Below are 15,628 nucleotides of genomic sequence, written 5' to 3'. Positions count from 1 at the left end.
AGGTATCCAAAAAGTTAGAACTCATGTTTCCTAATTATGACTTTACCTAATTTTAATACATCTCCCCACTCTGTAGCATGAAAGCAGCCGTAGACAATATGGAAACAAATGGGCAGGACTGTGTTCCAGTAAAACGTCATTTACAAAAACAGATAGCAGCCTGGAATCAGCCCATGGGCTATAGTATGCCATCCCCACTCTACATTATACATACAAGAACAAGAGGATTTGAGGTGTTCCATTAAAGCAAACATTAAGGGTAATTTTTACTCAACAATTCGTGTGATACAGGGGCGCCTTGGTGGCTCAGAATGTTAAGCGTCTGCCTTTGGCTCAGGTCATGATCCCAGGGTCCTGGGATCGAGCCCCGCATCGGGCTTCCTGCTCAGCGGGAAGCCTGCTTCTCCCTCTCCCACTCCCGCTGCTTGTGTTCCCTCTCTCACTGTGTCTCTCTCAAATAAATAAATAAAAGTCTTAAAACACACACACAATTCGTGTGATACAGTAGCAGTAACACGCTGTGCTTAGTCAGCCCTCCAAAGTGGCTTGTGATCTATGCATTATGTACATGACTTAAAAGTCATCTAAATGTTGGCTCGAGTTCTTGGTAGAGTGATAGCATTTTCATGGGGCATGTTATTACCATCCTTTAGAGGATCCTCTTCTTTGCCATAGTTTTCCTTTATTTATTTATTTATTTATTTTTTTTTGATACAGTTGACAGAGTGTTACATTAGTCTCAGGTGTACAGCATAGTGATTTGACAAGCCTTTATGTTATGCTATGTTCACCACAAGTGTAGCTGCCATCTGTCACCATACAATGCCATTACGCTACCATTGACTGTATTCCCTGCACGGTACCTTTTATCCCCATGACTTATTCCTGTTTAGATTACTACAGCTTTGAAGTGTTATCTTGAAATCTGGGATTGCGATACCGGATTGCGATACCTCCAGCTTTGTTCTTTCTCAAGATTGCTTTGGCTATTTGGGGTCTTTTGTGGTTCCATACAAATTTTATTTTATTTATTTATTATTTAAAGATGTATTTATTTGCGAGAGAGAGAGAGAGAGGGAGCGCAGGAGCGGGAGGGAAGGCTAGAGGGAGAGGAAGTGAGGGAATCTGAAGCAGACTCTGTGCTGAGCCCAGAGCCCAGGACTCAGATCTCACAACCCTGAGATCATGACCTGAGCTGAAACCAAGAGTTGGGGCACTTAACCGATTGTTTCACCCAGGCACCCCCCCCATATGAATTTTAGTATTATTTGTTCTAGTTCTGTAAAAAATACTGTTGCTATTAATAGGGTTTGCATTGAATCTGTAGATTGCTTTGGTTAGCATGGACATTTGAACTATTAATTTTTTCAATACATGAGCACAGAATATGCTTCTGTGTGTTTGTGTCATCTTCAATTTTTTTTTATCAACATTTCGTAGTTTTGAGAGTATAGGTTTTTCACCTCCCTGGTTACGTTTATTCCTAGGTGTTTTATTATTTTGGATGCAGTTCTAAATGGGATTGTTTCCTTAATTTCTCTTTCTGCTATTTTGTAATTAGTGTATAGAAATGGAACCAATTTCTGTGTTGCTAGAGCTTTCAGTATTATGTTGAATAAAAGTAGAGAGAGTGGATGTCCTTGTCTTGTTCCTAATGTCAGAGGAAAAGCTCTGAGCTTTTCACCATTGAGTATGATGTTAGCTGTGGGTTTCTCATAGATGGCTTTATGTCGAGATATATTCTCTCTGAACCCACTTCATTGAGAGTGTTTAATGGATGTTGAATTTTGTCAAGTGCTTTTTCTGCATTCATTGAGATGCTCTTAGGATTTTTATTCTTCGTTTAGTTAATGGTGGTGTATCACATTGACTTTGCAGATACTGAACCATCCTTGCATCCCTGGAATAAATGCCACTTGATCGTGGTTAATGATCCTTTAGTGTACTGTTGAATGTGGTTTGCTATTGGCCTGTAGTTTTCTTTTTTTTGTAGCTTCTCTGTCTGGTTTTGGTACAGTAGGTTTTTCTTTGCATGACTTGGAATATTTATTTCATTTTTTTTCTTATCCTTACATTATCAGCTCTAGTGTTCACCTTCTTCACCAGCGTATGTTTTCTACGCTACTTAGGCCCATAAGTGAGTCTAATACAGAGATTACTTTAGATGTAATCACTGTCCTATCCTAAGGTCAAGGTAGGAAGCTGTGATTTTGATAATTTGCTGTGTCAAAACCTAAATTTCTCATTCAGGATAGGAGGAATTAATCTTTCCAATGATATCTAAAAATGGGATCCTGACAAAGGAACAGGTCTCTCAGTCAAGTAAGTGATTATTTTGATGTGGAAGTGAATATTTTTTTGACCTTTTGTTGTATGTATTATATTTAGTAGCTTTCTTAACAATGACCCTACCTTGCATTTCCAGAAGAAAATCTTTTACTTTTCAAGGATTTTGAATTAGGTTTCCTAAATTTGCTACTTTTAATGTTAGTCTCTATTTTATTTTTTTACTACTTTGTTTCTGTGTTCAACAGTTGGAGTGGCAGGCAGTCTTTGTCAGTTGTTGAAGTTAGGATCATTAATGAAATCTTGTTGCCGTATCTTTTCCGTTCAGCAGATCTCAAACGTGTTCCACACCATTAAATAGACTTTCATAACATCTCTTTTAAAATGGCACATAATATGCCACTGCATTAATGTAAAATTTTAATTCTTATCTAATATTTGGGCTCTTGTTCAGTTACTGCTCTTTTAATATTGTACAAATAATGATGTGAACCTCTCTGTAGATAATCTCTGCACGTATCCATATGTTTACCAAGGTTGAATTAAATGTTCACTCCCTAGCCTAGTAATGTATGAACATGCCTATTTTGTCATATCCTCACCAATATGCTATTATATAGTTTTTTTAAAAAAATCGGCCAATTGCAAAGGTAAAAAGTGGTCTTCCTTGATGTTTTAGTTTTTATTTCTTTGATTTCCTAGTGAGAAAGAGCAGTTAAAAATCTTACTGGGGACTTTTTTTTGATTTTCTTTTTTCACACAGATTTTGAATCTACCATAGGTTGTAGCTCTTTTCCCCAATTTGGTGTGGAAGTTGTTTTTTATTCTATTTTATTTATTTTTATCCAAGTATAATTAAACATACAGTGTTATTAGTTTTGGGTATACAATATAATGACTCCGCAATTCTGTACATTACTCAGTGCTCCTCGTGGTGAGTGTTCTCTTAATCTCCTTCACACATTTCACCCATATCCCCACCCGCCTCCCCTATGGCAACCACCAGTTTTGTTCTCTATATTTGTAAGAGTGTTTAGTGTTTTTGTTGTTTGTCCACTCTCACTACTTTTATTCAGTGTAGTACTGGAAGTCTTAGCCACCACAGCAGTCAGCCAAGAAAAAGAAATAAAAAGCATCCAAATTGGTAAAGACACAGTTAAACTGTCACAGTTTGCGGATGACCTATTATACATGGAAAAAAAACAACCCTAAAGTCTTCACCAAAAATCTATCTGAATGAATGAATGTAGTAAAGCTGCAGCAGGAGTTTATGGGTCTTCATGTTAGGATTGTGCCGTTTATGTAACAGAGCTACTCTTTCTGCTTAGCTTTTGTGTCTTATTTCTCCCATTACATATTGGCTTGCCTATTCGTTTTATCTTTTTTAATCCTTCTCACATTTGTAGCTTATTCATCAGTTCTGCTTACTTCAGGCTTCACCTTCATCGTTTAAGGTTTACTTGCCTATGGCCCTCATGGCCTCACCTCTGCATCGCGTTGGCTTGCTGTGTGTTCTCTCCGTTTCAGTTCCCTTTGCTACTATGATGATTTTAAGAGCCCACTTCTAATACTGAGAACACAAATTTTATTAGGCCTGACTTAACTTAGTTATTTATATATATAATGCCCATAGCAGCAGTTTGTGGGTCTTCACTGTAGTGTTCTGCAATTAATAGGATTATTATACTCTGTCTCTGCTTTTTTTTTTTTTTTTTTAAACTCTGTTTCATTTCTTCCGGCTTCTAATGCATCCATTAACAACTGGCTTCTCCATCCTTTATTTCAGAGGTTTCAGTTGCAAATGCCTGCGGGGTCCAGATGGGGTAAATGCATAATATGGTTCTGATTTTTATTTTCTCCCTTTTTCTTCAGATGCTGCTTAGGGGTTTTGGCAGGGAGCTTTTCTTTTGTTTATCTACTTTGGATAGAGACCTTGGAAAAGAGATTTCTCTACTCTTAAAAACAAGAGTGCAAATTGGATGGTAAGAGCAGCTGATGCTTCTGAGAGGATTAGTAGGGAGTGTTTGGGATTGGTGTTCCATGGAACATGCACCTTTGATACAAAGAGCAAGGCCATGATTCCTTGGCTCTTGATTGTTACCCAGTGGGAAACCTGCCCAATATTGACAGGACTTTCAGCTCTCTACAAGGAGCCTGATTTTGAGCTGTTAGTTTGCTTTTTTTAAGATTTTATTTAATTATTCATGAGAGGGAGAGAGGCAGAGGCAGAGGGAGAAGCAGGCTTCCCGTGGAGCAGGGAGCCCGACATGGGGCTCAATCCCAGGGACCCCGGGATCCTGACCTGAGCCGAAGGCAGACGCTTAACCGACTGAGCCACCCAGGCACCCCTGTTAGTTTACTTTTTAAAAAAAAATTCCACAGGCCAACACAGCATGTTTATAAATGTTTTTATGACCTCATAGCATCTGCTTCTTCATAATTTTGGCTTATTCGTAGTGTTACCTTCTTCACATGTGGTATTGAGAAATGGGTGTGTAGCCCTACCCATTCAACTTAACCTGGAGGTTGGCAGTTTCCCTTAGGTAGTGTTTAAAACTAGGTCACAGTTTTGAATGGAATTGTATAGATTAGACTAGGATAGATTAGGAAAGAATAGATCTGACAAAGGGTAAGTACTCTGTGAAATTTAAGACACTGAGTGAAACATTGTGAGCAAACTGCCATCCTCTGGTCTGGATCCACACCTCTAGACCCACATAATATTTCCTAAAAATCTGGTGGTTGTCGGGCTGGGGTGGGCGGAGGTAATGGGGAGTTGTTTAATGGGTATGGAATTTCAGTTTTGCAAAATGAAAAAGTTCTGGAGATTGGTTACTCAACAATGTGAATATACTTAACACTACTGAACTTAAAAGTGGTTGAGATGGTATTAAAAAAATCGAACAAGAATAGTCCGTTAAACAGAAAATTTACACAGTCATCAGAATATCCTTGGGTATGTTAAATATAACACCTTCAAATTTTAAGAGTTTCATGACCATCCTTCCATTTCTGTATATCAAGGGTCTGTTCATAAACTGTGGCCCACCACTTCTTTTTTTTAACAGCCTGTGAGTGAAGATGTTTACATTTTTTAATGGTTGGGAAAAAATCAAAAGGAGAATAGTATTTCGTGACATGTGAAATAGACAAAAACTCAAATTTCACATTTATTGGAACATAGCACCACATTGATGTATGTATTGTCTATGCCTGTTTTATGCTACAGTGGCAGAAGAGAGTAGTTGTGACAGAAACCATATGGCCTGCAAAGCCTAAATTATTTACTACCTGGCCGTGAACAGGAAAACTTTGAGGTTGCTCTTTTGCAGTAATTACCAGATCCCTCACAAGGACCATCTTTGATGGCTTTAAATGCCTAATTAGCAGTTTTGTTATGGACTACTGGGGACTGTTACTCTATTCTAATATGTGGGGGAGAATCTCACTTCCTTTTTCCCAAATGTGACTCCCTAACGAATTCTGGAAAACTCACATTCTTGGTGAACTTCAGTTGTGGCTGGAATCCTGTTAGCAATTTCCGGTATTGTTGGCTCCTTTGTTTTCAAGAAACAGACTTCTCTTGGGCCATCCAAGCAATCTGGACCACCCACAGCTATGCATGGCCAGCCTCTAAGATAGACCGGTATCTCCTGTGAATTCAAATACAGAAAACCCTATATTCGAATAAAGACAGTTTAAAAAATAAAATTCAGTTTCCCCTCTGAGGAAAATGTTTTGAGGATTAGAAATGGTGGTTCCAAGACTGATCTGGGAATGTTCGCAACAGGGGTTTGTATCCTACATCTAGTGTGTCACCTTTAACATCTTTTTTTAAAATACAAACTAGATATAGTTAATGTATAAACACAATGCTTTGATATACATTGTGAAATGATTACTATAGTCAGATGCCAAACAAACTTCTCACTTAGTTAAAATTTTGTGTGTGTGTGAGGAAAGCACCTGAAATCTATTCTCAGCACATTTTCAGTATTCAGTACAGAATTAATTGTAGATACCATTTCATACATCGTGTCTTAATTCCTCTTTATCTCTGCTTTTTTCTTTTTTTGTCTCTGCTTCCTCATATTTATTCAAGCTTTAGTTTACCTCCTTGCTTTGTATTCTGCCTCCTCATAAATTTTCAATTACTCATCATTAAACCTTGCTTATCTCTCTGGTGTCCTTGGCTGTATCTCATGTTTCCCAATTCTGTCCTTCACGGTTCAACTCCCTTGGCTATGGGCCTCACTCTCTTTGCATTCCACAAACTTCATTGTTCAGTGCAAGAATTTCAGTGTCTTAGCTCACGCCTGCTTGGGTAGTCACTTTCTGAGTCATGCAATAACACAGCACTTGGGTAGTGTATTCTACACCTGGTACATTCTACCTTGGATGACAGGACAGGTGATATTCTAAAATTTATTGCTGTCTGTAGGACTGCCCTTTCTCCAGAACTACCTATGGCTGGGACAGTTTACCTTAGATGGGACTATGAGTGTGGCTACCGTTTAATTCAGATGTGTTTGTATTACATTTTTACATCTTGACCTCTAAGTAAATAATGCTCCTCATTTCATATATTCATTTCTAAAGATGCTCTGTCTATACTTTTGCAACTTGTACTTAAGTATAAATGTTGGAGAGTAACTAAGTCAAGCCAGATACCGTAGTCTGAAGTAATGTCATAAAGCTACTTTTAAAATTTACTTTCCAATTTCAGAAGCACTCACCTATCATTGATCTTCCTTGGCCACTTGAATTTTTGTCTGTCATTGTGATTGTGTCACAACTTATGTTCATTGGGTGTGTGGTCCTGCGACAATAACTTTGCCACGGTTCGAGGCTCTTAAAACATTCCAGCCAGGGTTGTGGTGGGTGTATCTACTCCCTGTCCCACCACCAGGTAATAACCAGGTCTAAATATTTCACATTCCTGCCAGAGTTCTGTTCATGTAGCCCAACTCCATACTGTTTTCTAAATTACATAGGATTTCTGGTTTCAAGAAATAATACACAGGCTTAGGTCAAGAAACAGGCGTTTATCACATAGATACACATAGTGAGGAAAATAGGGATTTCAGAGGAATCTCAAGAACAGAGTGGCATGGAAATTCATCTATGGTGGCTCTAGGGACTTAAGCACATGGACTTAGTGGACCCTTTCCACTGTGCCATTGACTTGATTCAGCTTTCTGTTCTCCTGTCTTATCTACATTTTCCCTCATTCATCATCCCTATGCCTGGCTTTGCCCTTACCTTGTCTTTGGTGACGCTTTTAGCTTCAGATTTCACCGTTAATTACTTGTTCTCATGGTTTCTTCTCAAATTTCAAAGAGTTTGAGCGCATCTAATTGGCTTAGTTTATCTTTATTTGTGCAGTGCTTTTTCATGCTTAGACAGTTCCTAAGCTGCTGGCAGTGTATGGATTGATCCCACCAGCTGTACTCAGTGGAGAGGGTATAATACTGGATGATGTGAAACAAAACCTGATCATAAAGGGCTGTGCTACAGCTTGACAATAAACAGGTCTTTAGAAGGAAATGGGTGGGGGCACCTGGGTGGCTCAGTCGGTTAAGCGTCCGACTCTTGGTTTCGGCTCAGGTCGTGATCTCAGGGTCGTGAGATGGAGCCCCGCGTTGTTGGGCTCTGCGCTCAGCAGGGAGTCTGCTTGCGATTCCCTCTCTCCCCCTCTGTCTCTTCCCACCACGCACGCACTCTTTCAAATAAATCTTTTTTTTTTTTTAAAGAAGGAAATGGGTATATGTTCGGGAGGAACCAGAACTGCCACGTTTAGTCCAATGATTCTCAGATTTGTGAATCTATTATCTATCCATGTTATTCCATGCCTGTTGGAATGGTAACTGTTGGAATGGTAAACTGAGAACCATGCCTAGCCATAATAGAGACAAAATCATGCTTTCCAGTGTCAGCACCTCATGGTTATATCAGAATTTGTACATCATTGTCAGAAGAGAAACTGTCAAACCCTACTTGCTTATTTCTTTGAAGTCGCTGTAATACCAGCCACTACCGATTGCCTCAGAGCTTTACCCTAAATGGGCGCATGTCTGAGTCACAAAGGCAATTGCATAACTAGTGGCTTTGCCACAGTATAAGCTGGACTTCTAAAAAACGTTTCATCCTGGTTTGTGGCGGGGATTGTGTGTGATTTTCACACAACAGTCATACCCTAACAATTGCAAATGTTTCTTTTTCTGCTGAGGGTCTGTTTCATGCAACTATATACCTGATACTAATTTCTATACTAATTTGATTCTTTTGGTCCCAAGAAATGAAGAATCACTCAGCCTGCCATGTTAATAGGGGTTTATTTTATGTAAACATGTGGAACATGGTGGAGGATGGGGATTTAGTGGGACTCTAAATGAACAATATTAAATGTGGGAACTAACTAGATTCAAGCAGCCCTGAGGTACCTTAACGGCAGTACGTTTGGATAATTATTCTTGTGCTTCACCATTGACATCACTTGGCTGCTCTACATTTGCTGTTTCCCCTAGCTTAGTGGTTTTCTGTCACGGTTGCACTTTAGAATTAACTGGGGGACTTTAAAAATAAACCAGAGCAAGATGTTGTGATTTAATTGGCCTTGAGCGGCCCCAGGCACCTGCATTTTTAAAACTCCTCACTCTTCATTCTTCTTCTGTGATCAGCTGGCTTCCCCAACCTTTATTTCTCTACCTTCTGTGTCCTTGTGGTACTCATGGATTGTAGTACCTCATAAATTTGCCTTCTCTTGGCCTTCATGAACTCCCTTAGAGAAGAGGCTATGGATAGGACAGCATCATTGAAGTGTCTACTACAAGGGTTGCCAAACATTTTTTGTAGAAGTCCCAGATAGTTCATACTTTGGGCTCGTGGGCCACACAGTCTCTTCTGCAACCATTCACTTGAAGAAACAACCACAGACAATGAATGCAAAATCTGTCGGCAGCCAGATTTGACCCATTGGCTCTAGTTTGCTGACCCCTAATCTATATCCTTCTTGTTTATAGTAAAACTTATTTATTCTTTCTCAATATTTTCTTAGCTACTCTTCCCTAATTTGTTATTAACTGAATTTAAGAAGTATTTTGTAGCGGCACCTGGGTGACTCAGTCAGTTAAGCGGCTGACTTTTGGTTTCAGCTCAGGTCATGATCTCAGGGTCCTGGGATTGAGCCCCGCGTTGGGCTCCTTGCTCAGTGGGGAGTCTGCTTAAGGATTCTCTCTCTCCCTCTGCCTCTCCCCCTGCATGCATGCTCTCTCTCACTCTCTCGTTCTCTCTCTCACAAATAAATCTATTACAAGAATTATTTTGTAAAATTCTGCTTTGTCTAAAAAATTCACTTGGAGGTATTGTAATAGCATTTGATTTGGATGTTCATTTGGTCAGAATTAACGTGTTTGCAACATTTCTTCTCCCCTTCTAAAAACATTTATTTAACTCTTTTTATATCCTAATAATCATAATTTTCATCATGTCGCTCTCCAATATTTCTTATGTCATTCCTTAGTTATTTCATGCCTTATATAGCCAAAATTAGATTGTTTTCTATTAATTTTAATAAGTGGTTATTTTTCCTAGCTTATTTCAAAATGGAAGTGCTATTATTGTTCCTGGTTATAAAGTGAAGAGGTACTTATAAACAATTCAGATAACACAGGATATAAAAAAATATAGTCAAGATAAGCTATAATCCCATCATTCAACTAAAACCATCGTTAAACTTCTGGTATATAAACTTCCTGAATGTGAGGCTGTCTTTGTCTAATGTTATTGAGCATTTATTTTATCTAATTATGCCACCTGTTCAAATTCTGTACCGGTTAAGCAATTTTATGATATAATTTGGCTACAGGAAAAGAATGTTCTTCATGTGGAAACAAGTATTCTGGTTGCATTGATGGGTATGTTTACAGTCTTGTAAATTAAGAAATTTGCATGTTGAAGATTATTTACTTCTTCTTATATGTCAGTTGTGGTGAATGCCCTTGTAATTTATTTTTACACTTGACTCATCATTTCCTTACCCACTAATTTTTAGTCACAGAAGCTGCAGTGAATTCTTTCATGGCCCTGAGTATGCTTTGTTCCCATGGAGAAGAACCTAACTGGAGACTGATAGTGTGGACATGTTTCTGGCATCAAGGATGAGGGTAAGTATGCATTTGGAAGTATTAAGAGAAGATAATGTGATAATAAAAATCAACGGCTGTCGTTTGTTAGGAGAAACTCCCTCATTTTCTAACTGAACCTAGAGAATTACTTTAGACAGTTTAGAGAAAGCATATATATCTCTGAGGCACAGTTGCTGGAAGTTAGCTACAATGGGCCACCAAAGGATTTTTACACTCCTTGAAGTCATCCAAGTAGAGAGAATTGCTTGAACTTTTTTTAAATTTAAAATAAGAATGACTCTTTTTATCTGGAACTTGATAGTAATGTCACTAATTAAAATATTACAACTGAGACCAACAGCTTAATATCTAAAAAGAACTTCTGCATCACTAAAGAAAAGTATCTTGCTGGGAACAAGTTAAGGAAACAAATGTACCACCTTTTTTTTCTTTTCTTCTTCTTTTTGTTTTTTTTGGGGGGGGTTTTGTTTGTTTGTTTGTTTTTTAGGAAGATGCCCTCTCAAAACAAAACAAAATGATTTGCCTAGCTAGGAAGATGCATTTCTAGGCACAGTGAGCCACCCTTATCCGTTAGGGAAAGTTTTCTACCGGCGTAGGGAACCGTTTGCCTGTACAGTTCCCAGATGCCAGCCAAGGCCAGCCGTGCAAAGCAGACCTCTCTGAGGATAGTAGCCTTAGGCTTGCTTATGTTAACTTTTTTCTGTGTACATGAGTTGAATGTATAATAAAAGGTCGAAATTAGAGCAGTCTGTGATTGATCACATTCAGACCCTGTTTAAGGGAAGAGAGGGTGGGCCACTTCGGTAAGAGTGAGTTTAAATACATGATTTCTGTTCTGTTTGGGGCATGTGAAAAAATTGGAGAGTGTCTGTTTGGGACACTTGTATGTCAAAAGTGTGGTCTAAGCTTATGTGTAAAAAATTTTTCACAAAATCTTTGATACGCTAGCTATTCTTTCGCTTCCTTTTTTTCCCATGCTATGGTGACAGTTAACCGTGAAAAGTTGTTAATTTTAAAATTCCTGTGTCATTCCTTCCCCACACGTTAATTTGGAATTTGACATTCAAGGAACCATTCTTTAAGAAATAAGTCTAAGGGAATGAAATTTTTGTCTGTGGTCTCACATGAATTTAATTAGAAAACTGAAAGTTAGTTTAAAATAAACAGGCCTTTCCTTTTGACAAGATTTAAAAACAGATTAACTGGCTATCTGGACATAATTCAATTTAGGTAATCCTATTTTTGCCCATTATCAGAAATTAAAGGAATTGCTGTAACCTCTTTCATGCATTCTCCAGATACAGTTAAAAATGTTGAGGGGCACGTGGGTGGCTCAGTTGGTTAAACATCCAGCTCTTGGTTTTGGCTCAGGTCATGATCTCGAGGTCCTGGGATTGAGCCTGCTTGTGTCCCCCTCTCTCAGCCCCTCCTCCCCCCCCATACTGTTTCTCGCTCTCTTGCTCTCTCAAATAAATAAATAAATCTTTTTAAAAATGTTGAAGTCTGCACACCAAAATGTTCACGTTAGTTATCTTTTGAGGCAGGTTTAGCTAAGTAATTGTTATTTTGGGGGAGGGGTGTTTTGGTTTCCTTGATTTTCTTTTTCTTAATGAAAATATATTATGTTGAGAAAAAGTGAATAATTTACTTAATTTGGTAGTTTAACAAAGTATTCTGACACCACCTGGCTGTCCTGCAATTCAGTTCACTTCTGAGGCTAACTACCCCAAGTTAATGCCACATCCCACAAGTTAAGGGGCAGAGCCTTCCTGAAAACTGCCCTCCCTTCAGCAAGTCTTAGGTCCATCTGTATTTCTGACTAACTAGCTAAATTCAGGGGTTCCCATGACCATCTCAAGTTTGTTAATTTGCTAGAACAATTTCCATAACTCCCTGAAAGCACTATACTTACAGTTTCAATATAAAGGATACAGCTCAGGAACAGCCAAATGAAAAAGATACACAGGACAAAGTCTTGGGGGGATCTTAGATAAGGAGCTTCTATACTCTCTCGCCTTGGACTCCAGTAACCTTGCCTTTTTGGCACATCAGTGTGTTTACCAATCAGGAAACTCCTTGAGGTGTGGGTGTCCAGAGTTTTATTGGGGGTCTTACTATATTGTTGGCCACTTGATTAAGTTCAGTCTCCAGCCCTTCTTCTCTCCTTAGAGGTCTAGGGGCTGGGGCTGAAAGTTCCAGCCTTCTAATCCTATGCTTGGTTTCTCTGGCATGGCCATCCCTTCTCCGTGGAAACTATCTTAGGGCCCACCTTGAGTCATCTTGTCAGCATAAACTCAGGTGTGGTCAAAAGGGGCTTCTTTTTTTTTTTTTTTTTTTAAAGATTTTATTTATTTGAGAGACAGAGAGCACGAGAGGGAAGAGGGCAGAGGGAGAAGCAGACCCCCTGCTGAGCAGGGAGCCCGATGTGGGACTCGATCCCAGGACTCCAGGATCATGACCTGAGCTGAAGGCAGTCGCTTAACCAACTGAGCCACCCAGGCGCCCGGGCTTCTTATGAATAACTAAAGAAAACTCCTTTTCTCTCGGTGGTTTTTTGGAGTTCTACGCTACCATCAGGGGACAAAACCCAGATTTATTACACAGTTTTATATTTTGCCTCTGGTTTTGTAAGGTTTTTGTTATGAGGAGCAAAAGTGATAGATCCAATGAGGGGATCATGATTTGCAAGGCTACAGAGGATAGTGGGCAGTAAGGGAGGTAGGGATTTTGGTGGAAACTCGTCAAAGGAACTGGTGAGTGGCTGTGCCTCTGGGATGAGAACTAGAAAGCCATCTGGAAATGGAGGCTTCTGGAAAAACCCTCTGTGTTTCTTTATTGGCCATATTTGGTCTGCATTTCTGCTCTATCATCACCTTGCCTCTGATTGTTTTTGTTCCCTCCTTCTATGTCCTTCTTCACCCTAGAGCTTTTGCTGACTCGTAGGTTTTTTTTTAATTAATTGTATTTTTTTATTTTAATTCCAGGATAATTAACATATAGTGTTATATGAGTTTCAAGTGTACCATATCATGATTCAACAACTTTATATATTCATTACTCAGTGCTCATCAAGATAAGTGTACGCTTAATCCCCTTCACTTATTTCATCCATCCCCCACCCACCTCCCTTCTGGTAACTATCAGTTTGTTCTCTATAGTTTAAAGAGTCTGTTTTTTGTCTGTCTCTTTTTTCTTCCCTTTTCATTTGTTTTGTTTCTTAAATTCCACATATGAGTGACTTATTTTACTTAGCATTATACTCTCTGGCTCCATCCACGTTGTTGCAAATAGCAAGATTTCATTCTTTTTATGGCTGAATAATATTCCTTTGTCTATATATACAACATCTTCTTTATTCATCTATAGATGGACAATTGGGCTGTTTCCATAATTTGGCTATTGTAAATATGCTGCAGTAAACATAGGGGTACATATATCCTCTGGAATTAGTGTTTTCATATTCTTTGGGTAAGTACCCAGTAGTGCAATTACTGGATCATAGGGTAATTCTATTTTTAATTTTTTGAAGAACCTCCATACTGTTTTCCAGAGCAGCTGCACCAGTTTGCATTCCCACCAGCAGTGCATGAGGATTCCTTTTTCTCCACATCTTTGCCAACACTGTTTCTTGTGTTTTTGATTTTAGCCATTCTGACAGGTTTGAGGTGATATCTCATTGTAGTTTTGATTTGCATTTCCCTGATGATGTGTGGTGTTGAGCATCTTTTCACTTGTCTGTTGGCCATCTGGATATCTTTGGAGAAATGTGTGTTCATGTTTTCTGCCCGTTTTCTGATTGGATGTGTGTGTGTGTGTGTGTGTGTGTGTGTTGAGTTGTAGAAGTTCTTTATATATTTTGGATTCTAACCCTTTATCAGGTGCATTTCTATACACTAGTAATGAAGCAGCAGAAACAAGAATTAAGAAAACAGTCCTATTTACAACTGCACCCAAAATAATAAACACCTAGGAATAAACGTAACCAGGGAGGTGAAAGACCTATACTCTGAAAACATAAAACACTTAACGAAAGAAATTGAAGACGACACAAACAAATGGAAAGATACTCCATACTCATGGATTGGAAGAACATATATTGTTAAAGTGTCCATACTACCCAAAGTAACGTACAGGTTCAGCCCTTATCAAAATGCCACCAGCATTTTTCACAGAGCTAGAACAAACAATCCTAAAATTTGCATGGGACCCCAAAAGACCCTGAATAGCCAAAGTGCTTTAATCTTGAAAAAGAAAAAGCTGTGGGATGCCTGGGTGGCTCAGACGGTTAAGCATCTGCCTTCGGCTCAGGTCATGATCCCAGGGTCCTGGGATTGAGCCCTGCATTGGGCTCCCTGCTGAGCAGAGAGCCTGCTTCTCCCTCTCCCTCTGCTGCTCCCCCTGCTTGTACTCTCTCTAAAATAAAAAAAAATAAAAAAAAAAATCTTAAAAAAAAAAAAGCTGTGGAGAGGTATCACAATTCCAGAGTTTCAAGTTATACTATCAAGCTGTAGTGATCAAAACAGTATGGTACTGACACAAAAATAGACACACAGTTCAGTGGGACAGGATAGAAAGCCCAGAAACAAACCCACGATTATATGGTCAATTAACCTTCAACCAAGGAGGCAAGAATATGTAGTGGGAAAAAGTCTCTTCAACAAATGGTGCTGGGAAAACCGGACAGCTACATGCAAAAGAAAAACTGGACCACTTTCTTACACCATACACAAAAATGAACTCAAAATGGATTAAGGCCCTAAATGTGAGACCTCAAACCATAAAAATCCTGGAATAGAGCTCAAGCAGTAATTTCTCTAACATCGGCCATAGCAACATTTTTCTAGGTATGTCTCCTCGGGCAAGGAAAGCAAAAGCAAAAATAAATGATTGGGACTATATCACAATAAAAAGCCTCTGCAGAGCAAAGGAAACAATTAAAACTAAAAGACAGCCTACTGAATGGGAGAAGATAATTTTCAAATGACATATCCAATGAAAGGTTAGTATCCAAAATGCTTACTCATGGTTTCTGCTTCCTCATGAACTAGATCCAGTTCTAGTTCTTACTTGGCTATGCATATTTAAAACTTGAGTGTTTAGGAATTGTCAGCCTTTCATCCTGACTGGCTCTTTCCTAGGCTAGTCAGCTGGGGGTTGGGAGTAGTAGTCTTGGGCTCAGAAGACAGACAGACTTC

At 38.9% G+C, this 15,628-nt stretch overlaps 1 long non-coding RNA gene across 7 annotated transcripts in view; it reads left to right on the top strand.

Moving 5' to 3' along the window:
- LOC118026037 overlaps window positions 1-15,628 on the top strand; it is a 56,385-nt gene that overhangs the window by 14,124 nt on the left and 26,633 nt on the right. For all 7 annotated transcript variants that reach the window (XR_004683454.1, XR_004683451.1, XR_004683449.1 and 4 more), the window contains one exon: window positions 10,340-10,451. This is a non-coding gene — a long non-coding RNA (uncharacterized LOC118026037). The remainder of the gene's footprint in view (window positions 1-10,339; window positions 10,452-15,628) is intronic.

Source organism: Mirounga leonina, unplaced genomic scaffold (genome assembly GCF_011800145.1).
Source record: "Mirounga leonina isolate KUSES-001 unplaced genomic scaffold, KU_Mleo_1.0 Mir_204, whole genome shotgun sequence".
NCBI classification, from domain to species: Eukaryota; Metazoa; Chordata; class Mammalia; order Carnivora; family Phocidae; genus Mirounga; species Mirounga leonina.
This window is presented reverse-complemented; position numbering and strand designations above follow the sequence as displayed.